This window comes from Microcebus murinus, chromosome 9 (genome assembly GCF_040939455.1).
Source record: "Microcebus murinus isolate Inina chromosome 9, M.murinus_Inina_mat1.0, whole genome shotgun sequence".
Taxonomy (NCBI): Eukaryota; Metazoa; Chordata; class Mammalia; order Primates; family Cheirogaleidae; genus Microcebus; species Microcebus murinus.
In genome coordinates this window covers 48,938,398-48,952,358 of record NC_134112.1, presented here as the reverse complement: position 1 = coordinate 48,952,358, position 13,961 = coordinate 48,938,398, and the positions used below count along the sequence as shown (strand labels likewise).

The 13,961-nt window shown below is 35.5% G+C and overlaps 1 long non-coding RNA gene across 1 annotated transcript in view; it reads right to left on the bottom strand.

The window, feature by feature from the left end:
• The window catches only part of LOC105879378 (uncharacterized), a 367,989-nt gene that overhangs the window by 343,983 nt on the left and 10,045 nt on the right, over window positions 1-13,961 (bottom strand). The window lies entirely within an intron of this gene.

The following is a 13,961-nucleotide window of genomic DNA, read 5'->3' as shown; positions in this document are numbered from 1 at the left end:
AGTAACATTTTGAGTGCCTATTGTGAACTATAGATAAAACAACTTGGCAGGTTTTATATCATTTCCTCTATTTTATAAATCAGGGAAGAGAGGCTAATAGAAACTGGCCAATCTAATTCTGATGATCAGTTCCTTTACAGCACAATGTGATGTCTCTTTCAAAACTCCACAGTAGCTGTAAATAATAAAGTCAATAAAACTCCAATAACAAAATTCCAATTACTCATAGAAAATAATTAATCTTATTTTTCGAATTGCCACTTGACACCAGAGCTAAAAGTATGTTTTAGAAATGATACGTCATAAATCACAATCAAGTGAGAACTTCAATTTTGGTCATTTTTATGGCTTTTCTATTCCCTGCAACTGTAAAGAGTCCCAATGACTCTGGATGTGCTGAAGGTAAGTCTATCAGTCTGTGTACTGCTCCTTGTCCACGGACTGTGTAGTCTTCCCAGGAGTGTGCCAAGCTTCAGCAAAGGAGCAGTCGAGCTTCCGAGGTAAGATGCTTCATACCCAAGATACTACTGTCCAACTGCTCTAGGACCTGTACCAGCCAGGGCTCCAGAAAGAGGCAGAATCCCACCCACGTTGTTCTATTTACAAGGCTCTAATGAAAGATATTAACAAAGGTGTGACTAAGATTAAAGGAGCCCACAAGAAAGGTTGAAGCTCCTAGAGACAACCAGCAGAAGAAAGCCAATACCAATCCAGGGCCTGAAGGAGCAATAGGAGGAAATATAATGGTTTCGTAGGAGCCAGTGAGAGCTGGATCATGGAGCAAGGGCCCCTGCCAGAGCAGTAGAAGGATGCACTACAGGAAGAGACTTAGCACCAATGAGGAAGAGATCAAGGAAAAATACTTTTCTTCTCTCCCCTCCAGTCCTCTCACCTGCCACTACCTTCCATTAGCTGAACTAGAAGCCAGCTGGCAAAGGAGCTTGAGAACACAAAACATACAGGGCAGGTAAACAGCAAGGCTGACCTTTGAGGTCCTGCCATTTCCAGAAAGTTTCAAAAAGGGTGTGGTTATTATGACACCCTCATCCCGAACCCTGTCCTTTTAGTCTCGGGGAAATTAATCTGATCGTCTGTAGTCTTTGAGAGCAAGCTGCAAATTCCATCTTTCTGCCTTACAGGGCAAAGCTACTCTTTCCCTTAGGGAACTGGTTTCTTTCTGAAGATTACCTCCTTGGTGGCTCCTAAAACAAAATATAAGTTGTTAATTTCTCATGCTACAGGAATCCCAGAACAGAAATACCTGTTCTTTTGTCTTAGAAGGGGTATATGAATTTTGAGTGTGTTTGGATTGGGATAGAGATGTGTATTAAATTTCTTAAAAATTTTCCTAGAGGAATGAGAATAAGATAACTTTATCTCTCTCAATATGTTAAAATTCTCCTGCAGTGGAGGTTTTGCAGAGGACCCTATTTACATAAGGGTAAAAAGTTGAACCTATACATGAGGTAAAAATCTCATATGGTAGAATGTAAAAAAACACATAAGGGAATGATTGCACAGTACACATTTTTCATGAGCTTCCTGAAGTAGTTAAAACATAAAAGGCCCTTTCACAACACTCTCAAGTAAATGCCTTACGCTGAGAGTTTTGTTGATTGACTCTCTTGAAGCCCTACATTTTCCTGCAGAGTTGCTAACAACATATCATTTTATGTGTTTTATCTTTTGATAAATTGGCTTTTACTAGTATTTTGAAAAGTATCAGACTTCCATCCAAGGAATTTTAAAAGGTGTTTTTCTTTATTTTTTCTCTATTTTCTATAAAAATACACACAAAGGTGAGATATTAATGGTCTAACTGTAATTGGCATTTGGGACCAGAAGTACTGAATCCAAATTGGGAATGAGTATAAGAGAATAAGCAAAGTTTCCAAGGGCTGTCACCATTATCAGGAGTCAATTCTCCAGAATTTTAAGAATTAATGAGCTTGAACAGTTGTAAGAGTTTCATGTTCAAATACATACTTCAGACCTAAAATAGTAAAACATGTTTCTATGAATAAAAAAGCAACTATTTTATGACTTTTTCTCCCCAACTATAATACTTTATTACTCCAGTGGTCTCTCACTCCATGAGTAAAAAGCTTTTAACTTTGTGCTGCCAATATATTTATAAATTATTAATATGCACAACTATTATTTGCTAATATCCAAAGGCAAAATATCAATTTAGGGTGAGAGCCATCATACACATACACTAATGATTTTAAATCTACATATAATAATTATTCTTGCCAATTTTAATTATAGGGAGGAGCAAGTGTGTCAAAGCTTCTAAGATTGGTATTTATTCACCTCTTAATAAGAAGCTGACCAAAAGCTCATATTACAATTGAATTTGTGAGCTCTGCCTTTTTAAAAATTGTTTTTATTGACTTATGTTTCTTGCATTACAAGTATTATCACATCCTTTTTGTTCTGTGTGGGAATACTTTTTTAAGTCACTTGCCCACATCTGCAAAGGTTAATTTAGGTAAAGCAATATAAAATGACTTATAAGTCCATTTAATCAGACTTAAAGATTAAATAACATATAGGTTTCAAGGTGTCACCAAATGCTCACTGACTCAATATGGGCATCACCAACTCCTGAGCACACAGAGCAAGGGAAAATGGCAGCTTTAGACCATATTTCAAATATTAACATATTATTTTTGAATATATATGTAGTTACTTCTCATTATTTGTGGTAGTTATGTCCTGTAAAGTTTCCAAGAATACTGAATTTGCAAATACTGAACCATTTCTCCTGAGGGAAATACAAGATTGGATTCCTGTGAGCCTCTGTTCACATTTTCATCAACTGATCAAAACATAACTTTGTTTTATGTATGTTTCTGTTTAAAGATACCTTGTTTACTAAATATTATTGACTTATTAACCTTGAACTCATGGCCAACCATTGAACCCATGCCAACACACATGAAAGAAGCTTATCTAACATACATATTTTATCTGTAAAGTACATAACAGCCTATTTTCACTTAGGAACACTATATAGCACTTAAGGCTTATATTTCAGAGCCATTTTAAACACAAATCACCAATTTAAAAAAAGCACAAAAATGCAAAAACATGGCACTAAATAGACCACACAAAGGACATTTGCTTATAGTATGAGAGATGAAACAAGGAAGCAGAGCACTGCCTTATTTGACCACAGCTGAGAATATGCACATTTGGTAACTCAAAATTTTTTGAACTCTGCACATGTCTGCAGATGACAACCCAGCACTTCAAATGTTGATTTTGGGGATACAAATAAATTCTATCTAGTAGCTAAATTCTCAAATGCAGAATCCACAAATAATGACAATAGAATATATATTGATTATTTTTTTCTTGGCTGATGCAATTGTACTTCACTTTCAAAACACTCTGCACTGCTTTATTAGTGTGAAACAGGTATATTCAACACTCTGTAATAATAGAAAAAGACCTGGGTATTGTTGCTGCAAATCACACGTTCCTCTCCCTTTCTTTACATAGCATGTGATTACCTACATGCATAGTAGTGTTATGTCACTTGGAAAATAAAAAGGAAATTTTGTTGAATGGTAAGAGAGAGTAGATAAAAGTTCAATAGATTATTTAAAGTTGTTTTATATAGGGAACATATTTAGCTTCCCATAATTAGAAGAGGGGTTTCTGGTAGTGATAGCAAAAGTGTTTTCTGAGAAAGACTGTACAAGGTGATATGCTGAGCAATGATTGCTGGAAACAGAGAGAAGTTTTCTAGAGAGATTTTTATAGACTCTGTGTACAAAACCAGGTCATACAAGTGGTATAGCATTGGAGAAGAGGCTGTTTTTGCCTGTTCTGTTTATTCTTGCTGAAACTCAGCAGAACTTCTGCACTCTGAGGATTGGCCATGTTTGGGAGCATCTGGAATCAGCATGTTGAAATGAATGTTGGCTTTGTCAAGGCAGACAGGGAGAGCAGGGAAGCTTCACGGAGACTTAACTGAGACAAAAGGGAGACAGAACAAGAGGGGAAGAACAGACAGGAGGCAGAGTGGCTAATTCTAGCTGTCTAAATTCATCCCAAGACAGACAATCCTTTGAGGACACCCATAAATAATTGAGAACACATTGAAGTTGATGATTTTCTGACAACCAGGGCTGTGGGAGTTTATACTACCATATCTTGGTCCTTCAAATAAATACAGAGTTTGGTGTATCCGTGATACACAGAGGAAGTTGTCCCTGGTGTGTGCTGAAGTTGGATCAGGACTGAGAACAGGCCTTTAGACTTGTCAAAGAGATTCTCACTTGTTAAACATTCGGAAAGTCCTTTTAATGGATGTGAGATCAGACAGTAAAAAGTCAGATTGCTAAGAAAAAAATGAAGCTAGAAAATGATATTATTTCAAGAAATTTCACAAAGCCAAAAAAAAAAAAAAAAAACCCCACATCTTTTGGCTGACAAGAATTCACACTGAGAGAAAATTTTACAAATTAAAATTAGGAGGTTTTGCCTATGTCTTTGAGTGACAAAGTTACTGATAGAGAAGGACAAGTTAAAAATAATTTAAAAAGGAAATACAGAAAATAATTATTGGATTACCTTATATTTTAAGTATATGTATCTTAAACTTGGTAGAATCGCACAAAAATAGATCCTTTTATTTATGTATTTATTCATTCAAACAACTGTTATAGGGCACTAATTTGGGCTAGGCATAGGGATACCAGGATGAATGAAAGAGACAGAATCTCCACCCCAGTGGAGTTAACAGGTCACAGGGCAATGAAGAGGCATGTGCAATGCAGTGTGAAAAGTGCTGGGATATGGAAAACACCAGGCCTTGAAGCAAATAGAAAGATGCTTGTCTCACCCTGAGGGATCAAGGAGAGCATGATGTAGGAAGGGACATGTAACCTGCACCCTGGACAAGGGTAGGATCAATCCAGGTATGGAGAAGGGTCGCAGGTGTGCAGTAACTTGGAGGGGTGAGGCCAAAGTGTACTAGAAAAGTAGGACAGTTGGTGTTTCTGGGATCCCTCCAGGCATGAGTGGTAATAGGTGAGTTGGAAAAGTAAGCAGGGGCTATGCAAGGCCTGATAAACTGTGTTAAGGAGTCTAGACATTATTCAAAGTGCAATGGGGAGCTTCTAATGGGTTTTAAATAGGGAAATAACATAATCAGATTTGAGTTTTAGAAAGGTCACTGTCTGCAACTTCATCACTGCAGTTTTCCAGTTAGAGACCTTTGTTGAAAGTGATCCTTTATTTGAAAGCTCCGCATGTCAGAAATATATTCTGGCTCAGTGAGCATTTTGCTTAGTAACTCCTCCTCATCAACCCTTTAAGAGTGTTGCCGAGAACTAGAGGGAAAAAGTCAAGGAAACACTAGTTATTAACAAAAGAGTCACAATTAAATTCCCAAGGTTCCTGCGGCAGAGCCAAATGTGAATATATGTGAATAAATTTTCCTGATAGATTGCTACAGGAAGGCTTTTTTTTTTTTCACGTTCTCCCAGCAGCATGATGCCAATGTTTGCAAATTTCCTGATCTCAAAGTTAGGTCCTTGAGAATAAAACAATACAGGAAAGGCAAAATTTTATAATGTATCAGCCTTAAATGGATCTTAAAAAGAAGAATAACAATGTCCTTGTTGAATGAAGTCTTTAGGAAATTTTCTAAACCTGAGGCGCTGGTAGAGATTCTTAGATATAGTTTCCTACAGCATGATCTATGTGGTTCTCCATGTTCTGTTCATTTTTTTTTCTTATTAACTGTAACATGGAAATTGGTATGGGTAATTCACATAATTTCACAAAGCCAAAACTACTTGTTAGAATTTTTCTTAATTATTTAAATTTTTAAATTAGTCCTACCGCAGAAAGTTGTTTGAAAGATTTTGCTACTTAGGGAACTGTGTAAGGACATGTGCATTTAATGAGACTTGTTACCTCTCTCTGCATTGCAATTCTCCCCCTTGCACACTGTCACGCCCCTCCCCTTGCCACATGCATGCATGTACACACACAGTCATATAAAAAATATCCACAGATAAATCACAGGAGTTTGAAATCAAAGTACTTCTGTCATATTCCACTTCAAATTAGCTGGCTGAGACAGAGAAAAGAAATGGAGCTACCCTTAAATCTTTGAAACAAATATTTCTTCTATTTCTATATTGAAGATTGAGAGCCATAGATGTACATGTAGCCAATAAAATTTTGTACAGGGAAAAGGATGGTTTAGCAACTTTCTTAGGCCGTGCTCTGTGTGTATTTGTACATACCTACTTTCTCTAATATCCTGACCATTCCAAGGAATGTTTCATGTGTTATCTTAATCTTTAGACCTGATTTTGGTATTTGTCACATTATGAAGATATGTGTTTTTTATTTTAGGCCTGGAAACTTTTAGTTATATGCGTGATCCAAAGAGAGATTAACCTAATTGGACTTCAAAGTCAATAACCATTGCATTTCCCCAAGTAGATATAAGCAACATTTTTAAAGTGTCCCCTTTGTTTTAAAGAAGTAGATAAAAGACTGGTAACTATATAATAAAATTTAAATAACCTTTATAAAGGCACGGTTTGTTATATACCAGTTTATGTTTTAATTGAAGAAAAGAGCTGACAAACTAAATTGTTGCCAAAAGCATTAATGGGATTATTGCTATTTGATGAAATTTCACAAATATTTGTGTTTGTATGTGTGTGTCTGTGTTACCTACAATGTCCTTATTTCCCTCTTTGACTTCTGTAAGGCATGTGTAAGACCCCATAAAATTCAGATTAAAATAATAATAACAATAATAATAAAAATTACCACTGCAGGTCTGATGTTAACCACTGTCAATCAATTCTCTCCTCCCCTTCCCCCATTTACATAACAATCCAAATTCCATATCATAACCTACAAAGTCACACCTAATCTGACTCACTTTGTAACATACCCTCAGCCTTGAAGATTTTGTTTCTCAGGTCAAGGATACCAATTCTCTGAGAGGCTGAGGGCAAGAATTTAAAGGTGAAAAATTATTTCTAATCTATTAGGTCTCAACTTAAAGGATGATCAGTCTTACCACCCATCTGATTTAGGGCACCATAGTTACTGTGTATTTCAAGACTCTGTGCTATTTTTTTTTTAATTCATCACTATTAAAAATTAGTAATTATGTTATTTGCACCTTACTCTTTCTTTTTTTCTGTTTCCAACCAAACTATAAGCTCCACTGCTGTCTCACAGTGCCTAGCTTCACATGTGGCACATTGTAGGCACTCAGTCGTATTTGTTAAACATATAAAAAAGGGCACTGTCTGGGCACCTTTCACATAGCACACCGTCTGCAGACAAGGAAAGTGAGGCACAGAGGAGTACACTGTAGCATGATATTCTAGTAGATAATGAGCAGCAGGGCTGGTACAGGGGACCACAGGTCTCTTTGCCCCGAGGCCATTTCTCCTCTGATTCCACCAGATCACCTCCAAGCATGAAGGCCTTATAATGACAGTGGAAAGATGGTTTGGCAGAATATTTGGCAGTTAGATTTTGAACTCTTCTGACTTGCCAATCACTATCTTGTGCAGAGAATTTTCATTGTTATCTCCTGTGGACCCTGATCTATATTCAGCCATGGAAACAGGGTTTTTGAACATCTCTTAACCCAGAGCTTTGAGCTAGGGCAGTTCCTGCCCCTTGCTGACCTTCCTTGGCTTTTTTGTTCTCTATTAAGGCAGAGGTAGCTAAAGGCCAGCCAGGCCCTTGATCTGAGTCAAAGCCAGGGAACAGGAAACAGATGTATAAGGAATACATCCAAGCTGCTATGCTTTGACATCCCTTGATTTAAGCAGTAAATATTGACTTATTTACCCATTTCCAAACAGTGTTTATTCAAGGACCTAGATTATCTTTTTTCCCAATTTCATGTCTCATCCTTTCCTAATAATACTTAATGCACAGTCCATGAGCATTATCCAAAGCCAATACAGCTCTGTAAATGCAATGTGATATGGCATGATTTAGATTGGCTTACTAGCAATACTTAATTCTATGGATTAAGGACATAATGGATGATATTTGGCAAATATATATTAAGTTATTCTCAAGCTTACATATATCAAAGAAAACCAGAGCTGGATAGTAGTTAAAGATTGTATTTAGGAACTATTGCAATTGGGTGGGGGTAGGGGGAGACTTCATTGTAGAACTAAGCTCAATCACAAATACAGCAAGGACAGTTGCGGATTTATAGCCAAGGAGCAATGTGAGGGTCAGTGGGTAGAAAATGACTAAGAGAAAACATCAGGGGTCAGTGGGATTCTGGCTAAACCAACCTGACAGGATTCTTGCTGAAGCCAGGCCAGGGTGATGATAAGGTATCAAGGGTGGGTGATGAGGAATTTGATTAGATATTGAGGATGAGGGATTCTTGCAAACTGACTTAGCAGGATTTTTCGAAGAACGGGGCAATGCAAAGATGAACACGGAAGCCCTAAGGTCAAGGCCTAGTTGAGAAAAGTGTTCAGAGGAGCTTGACTAAAGTTACATCAAGAAGACAGTCTTTGTCACCTAGTTTGTCCTCACATCATCTAATACAACTTGATGTAGCAACAGAAGAGCTTTCCTCTTCATGGTTTCTAATAGCCTTGGTTTTATAATTTGCCTTTATTATTGTATATAAATAAGATAAAATTTTTAGTGTACTACATATGCTTGGACACTGTACTACTTATTTTAGACACAGTAAACCTAGCTCAATGACCATTTAGAATTTATTTTAAAATATTAATTGCTATAATCCAAATATTTTCAAAAGATAAATTATAAATTTTATGTATCAAAGTAGATTGTAGACTTAAATATAAGATCTAAAACTATAAAACCAACAGATGAAAATGGATAAATCTTTATGATCTTGAATGCATCAATAGTTTCTTAAACATGACATTAAAATCACAAGCAACAAAAGAAAAAAATTCCATTTCATGAAAATTAAAATATGTTTCGTGTCAAAAGATACTATCAAGAAAGCAAAAAGACAGCCCATAGAATAAAATAAAATATTTTCAAAGTATATATCTGATAAGGAACTAATATCCATAATATATTAAAAAACTCTTTCATCTCAACAGTAAAGAAAAATAACTCAAATAAAACGGGCAAAATATCTGAATATGGATTTTTCCAAAGAAAACAAACAAATAGCCAATAAGCACCTGAAAAGATGCTTAACATCATTAGTCATTAAGGGAAATGCAATTTAAACACATAATGAGATATTAACTTCTTATGAGATATGTCATTTGTAAATATTTTTTCTCATTCCATAGGTTGTCTTTTCATTACATTGTTTCCTCTGCTATGCAAAACCTTTTAGTTTGATACAATCCCACTTGCCTGTTTTTGTTTTTATTGCCTTTACTTTTGGTGTCATACCCAAGAAATCATTGCCAAAACAACATCAAGAAGGTTTTCCCTATAATTTCTTCTTGCAAGCAGTTTTACAATGTCAGGCCCTACATTTAAATCTTTGATCCATTTTGAGTTGATTTTTGTGTGTTGTGTAAGATAAGAGTCAAATTTAATCTTTTACAGGTGAATATCCAGTTTTCCCAAAACCATTTGTTGCAGAAACTATTCTATCCTCATTGAATATTCTTGGCATACGTGTTGAAGACTAGTTGACCATGGGTCAATTTCTGGAATATCTATTCTGTTCCACTGATCTATATATCTGTCTTTAAACCTGTACCATAGTGCTTTAAATACAGTAGCTTTGTATTTTGCAAGCCAAATTTCTAATAAGGGGTTAACATTATATTTATCAAAGATATATAAAAAACCTGATTAAAAGACTGGGCAAACGACTTGAATAGACATTTCTCTAAAGACATACAAATGGCTAACAGGTAGATGAAAAGGTGCTCAACATCCCAATAATCAGATCATCAAGGAATTGTGAATCAAAACCACAATGAGATATTACCTCATACCTGTTAGAATGATTATTTTTCAAAAAAATGATAAGTGTTAAGAATGTGGTGAAATCCAACCCTTGCACAATGCTGGTGGAAATGTAAAATGGTATAGCCGTAGCCACGATGGAAAACAGAATGGAAGTTCTTCAAAAAATTAAAAATAGATCTTCCATGTGATCTATTAATCTCACTTCTGGAAACATATCCAAAAGAATTGAAATCAGAATCTTGGAGAGATATCTGTATTCAATGCAGATCATTGCAGCATCATTCAATGCAGCATCATTCATAAGAGGCAAAATATATTGTAGAAACAACCTAAATATCCAGCAGCAGATGAATAGATAAAGAAAATACAGTATACAAGTACAATGTAATATTACTCAGCCTTAAATAAGAAGGAAATCCATATGTGACAACATGGATGAATTTTGAGGACATTATACTAAGTGAAATAAGCATAACTACAGAGGACAAATACAGGCATATCTCATTTTACTGTGATTCACTATAACGCATTTCAAAGATACTGTAATATTTTTAAATGGAAGGTTTGAGCAACCAAACTTCAATCAAGTCTATTGGTGCCATTTTTTCAAGAGTATGTGCTCACTCTGCGTCTCTGTGTAACATATTGGTAATTCTGGCAATCTTTCAAACTTTATTATTGTTATATCTGACATGGTGATCTGTGATGAGTGATCTTAGATGTTATTGCTGTAATTGTTTAGGGCTGCCATAAACTTTGCCCATAGGAGATGATAAACTTAATAAATGCTGTGTGTGCTTTGGCTGCCCCACTGACCAGCCATCCCTCCATCTCCGTCCTTCTGCTCAGCATCCCTATTCCCGGAGACACAAAAATAATAAAATGAGGCTAACTAATAACCCTACAGTGGCCTCTAAGTGTTCAGGTGAAAGGAAGTATTACATGTTCCTCACTTTAAATCAAAAGCTAGAAATGATTACGCTTAGTGAGGAAGGCATGTCCAAACCCAAGACAGGCTGAAAGCTGGGTCACTTGCACCAGTTACCCAAGTTGTGAATGCCAAGGAAAAGTTCTTGAAGGAAATTAAAAGTGGCACTCCAGTGAACATATGATGATAAGAAAACAAAACAGCCTTATTGTTGTTATAGAGAAAGTTTGAATAGTCTGGATAGAAGACCAGACAAACCACAACATTCCTTTAAGCCAACGCCTAACCTAGAGCAAGACCCTAACTCTCTTCAAGTCCACGAAGGCTGCCAAAGAAAAGTTAGAAGCTGGCAGAGACTGGTTCATGAAGTTTAAGGTAAAAAGCCATCTCCATAACATAGAAGTGCAAGGGGAAGCAGAGAGTGCTTTAGTAGAAGCTGCAGAAACTCACCCAGAAGATCTAGCTAAAATCATTGGTCACAAATAGGAATGAAGTACTAACATGTGCTAAAATATGTGTGAATCTTGAAAATATTATAGTAAACAACAACAAAAAAAGACCAGACACAAAGGGCCCAGTAGTATATTATTTCATTTATATGAAATTTCTAGAATTGACAAATCCATAGAGACAGAAGATAGAGTAGTAGTTGCTAGGGGCTGGAGTGAGGGAGAGTAGTGGTAAATGACTACTAATGGGTCTACTAATGGTTTCCTTTTTGGGGTGATGAAAATGTTCTGGAATTAGATAGTGGTGATAGCTCCACAACTTTGTGAATATAATAAAAGCCACTGGATTGAACACATTAAAAAATAAAATATAAACAAAGAAAGCCTAAAAAACGTATACATAAAAATAAACTTTAACCTCAACAGCAAAACTGTCGTTAGGGATCCAGGAAGACCAAATTAGACAAACCAGTGACAGAGTGTTTTAGTTCATCAAGAACTTTTGAGGGCCTCACAAAAACTCTGGAGGAGATCATTCTTCCCAAGATGACTGGTAAGCCTGTGCAGAACAATGTATTTCAGCACCCTCGGGGGCCACTGTCATGAGATGCACCCTCCCCTGCTTCTAGCACTGGGCTGCAGTAGATTACTGTATGCATGGCCCTTAAGAATTTCATTTTTGCTTTCAATTTAGAATTCTCCACATCCAGGAGATTATAATTTTTTTGTTAGGAGAATTATGTTTCTTAAAATCTAAAATCTTATTAAATTATTGATTTCAGTGGTAGCATGAATATTAAAAAAAAGTAAGTGGAATTTTAGAAGAATATAATAGTGATAGTACCTTCAATTACATTTTTGGCTATGAAAACATTTTAGTTCTGTTTGTAACAGAACTACTTGACTTAATATGGTGGATGATTCCCCACAACTAAATTATTTACTCATTGCTAATTAATTTTTACATACACACATATTTGAAGTGATAGAACTTTTTTATAAAAGTCACAAAAAAGGAGCATGGTGAAAAAAAATCTCTCTTCTACTTCTATTCTTCAGTTATTTAGTTCCCCATACTGGAGCCATAAAATATTTTTAGATCATTTCTTAAGAGCAAACTTATTTTTTTAAGTCTAGGGTTTGGAAATCTAAATATATAAAATATCTGTGAGAGAAATTTCTTAAAGAAGAAGTGATTGATAGAAAAAAAAACGTTTTGTGAGTGCATAGTTGTTTTGTTTTTGTGTTTTTTTTTCCCATTTACCTTAAATGTATATGATTTTCCCTGCTAGTGGAGCCATTAAGAAGCTGTTAACATTTCCCTGGGTAGCCAAGTGGATCATGGTGCTGGCAAAGCAGCCCAGACTCTGTAATTTAGTCAATAATGTTGCTTTTGGCTGGGAAGCTAAATGCATTGAGACAGTCTGCTTCATCTTCAGGAGTGTTTACTTCAAACCACCCTATTAAATTTCACATCTTTTCTTTGCTAGTTTTATAAATCAATAAAAGTTCTTTCATGTCCAAATTGGCTAACTATGAAGATGAAGGATGCTCCTGAGCCATGATTATACTTCGGCCTAGATTATACTTTTGAGATTGAGCAAAAGATTCAAACACTGAATTTATAAACGCCCCCTAGAAATCACTGACAGTGATGGGTGGAAACATCAGACCTTGGGCTTGCTGAAAAATTGAAATACTAAAGTACTTACAGCTGCCATTCATATAATCGTCTGAACCCTAAAAGAATCTTCTATTTAAAACATTCTTAAATTTATAGTTTGAAACATTTAGAAGAAACATTCCAACAGATTTTTAGAATATGAGCTCTCCCAATATCTACATTAAAAAGTTCTCATATGACTAGATAAATGTACAAGTTTCTATCCTATTTTAAATGAGAAGAATGTCATTTCCAGCTATACATATGAAAATTACTTTAGCAAAAATTAAATTGCTCAAAAGTTATTGTATAGTACCTCTCTAATAAGATGACAACACAATCACAATATTCCTCCAGAAGATTAAGAAGCTACACATCACATTCAGTAATATCCTTCATACCAGGGTGGGCGCCAGTGGATTCAGAAAATTGAACACAGGAAACAAAAGCTAATCATTCCTAGAGAAGCTACAATATTATTTAAATGATTAGGATTTATGTTTGACAAAGACATCAAATTGAAAACCAGTAGTCTAGAACAGAAACCAAACAAATCCCAAAGCATATAGGTCATATGAAGCCAGCAAACATTTCATTTTAAGTATGAGGAATTGCAGTCAAGGAAGTTAAGTGATTTACTAGAGGTCGGTAACCTGCTTTGTGTCTAAACCAGATTATTTAAATAAATAAATAAACTGAAGTCAACAAAGCAACCCTATAAACCCCAGGTTTTTAGTCGTGTGGTATACATGCCATCATAGCTGGCATGATTATGTGATTATTTTGATCCTACTTTGTTAAAAAAGTTGTTTCTTTTTTATTGCTAATGAAATATTACACATTTTTAAAACATACTTCAGTACAGTAAAAATTACATATAATACTAGAGGAAAATTCTTTCATTGCCCTTTTCGGTTTCACTGAATTTGCAATAGTGCCTAGTACCCAGGGGACATAATAAAAATTCATT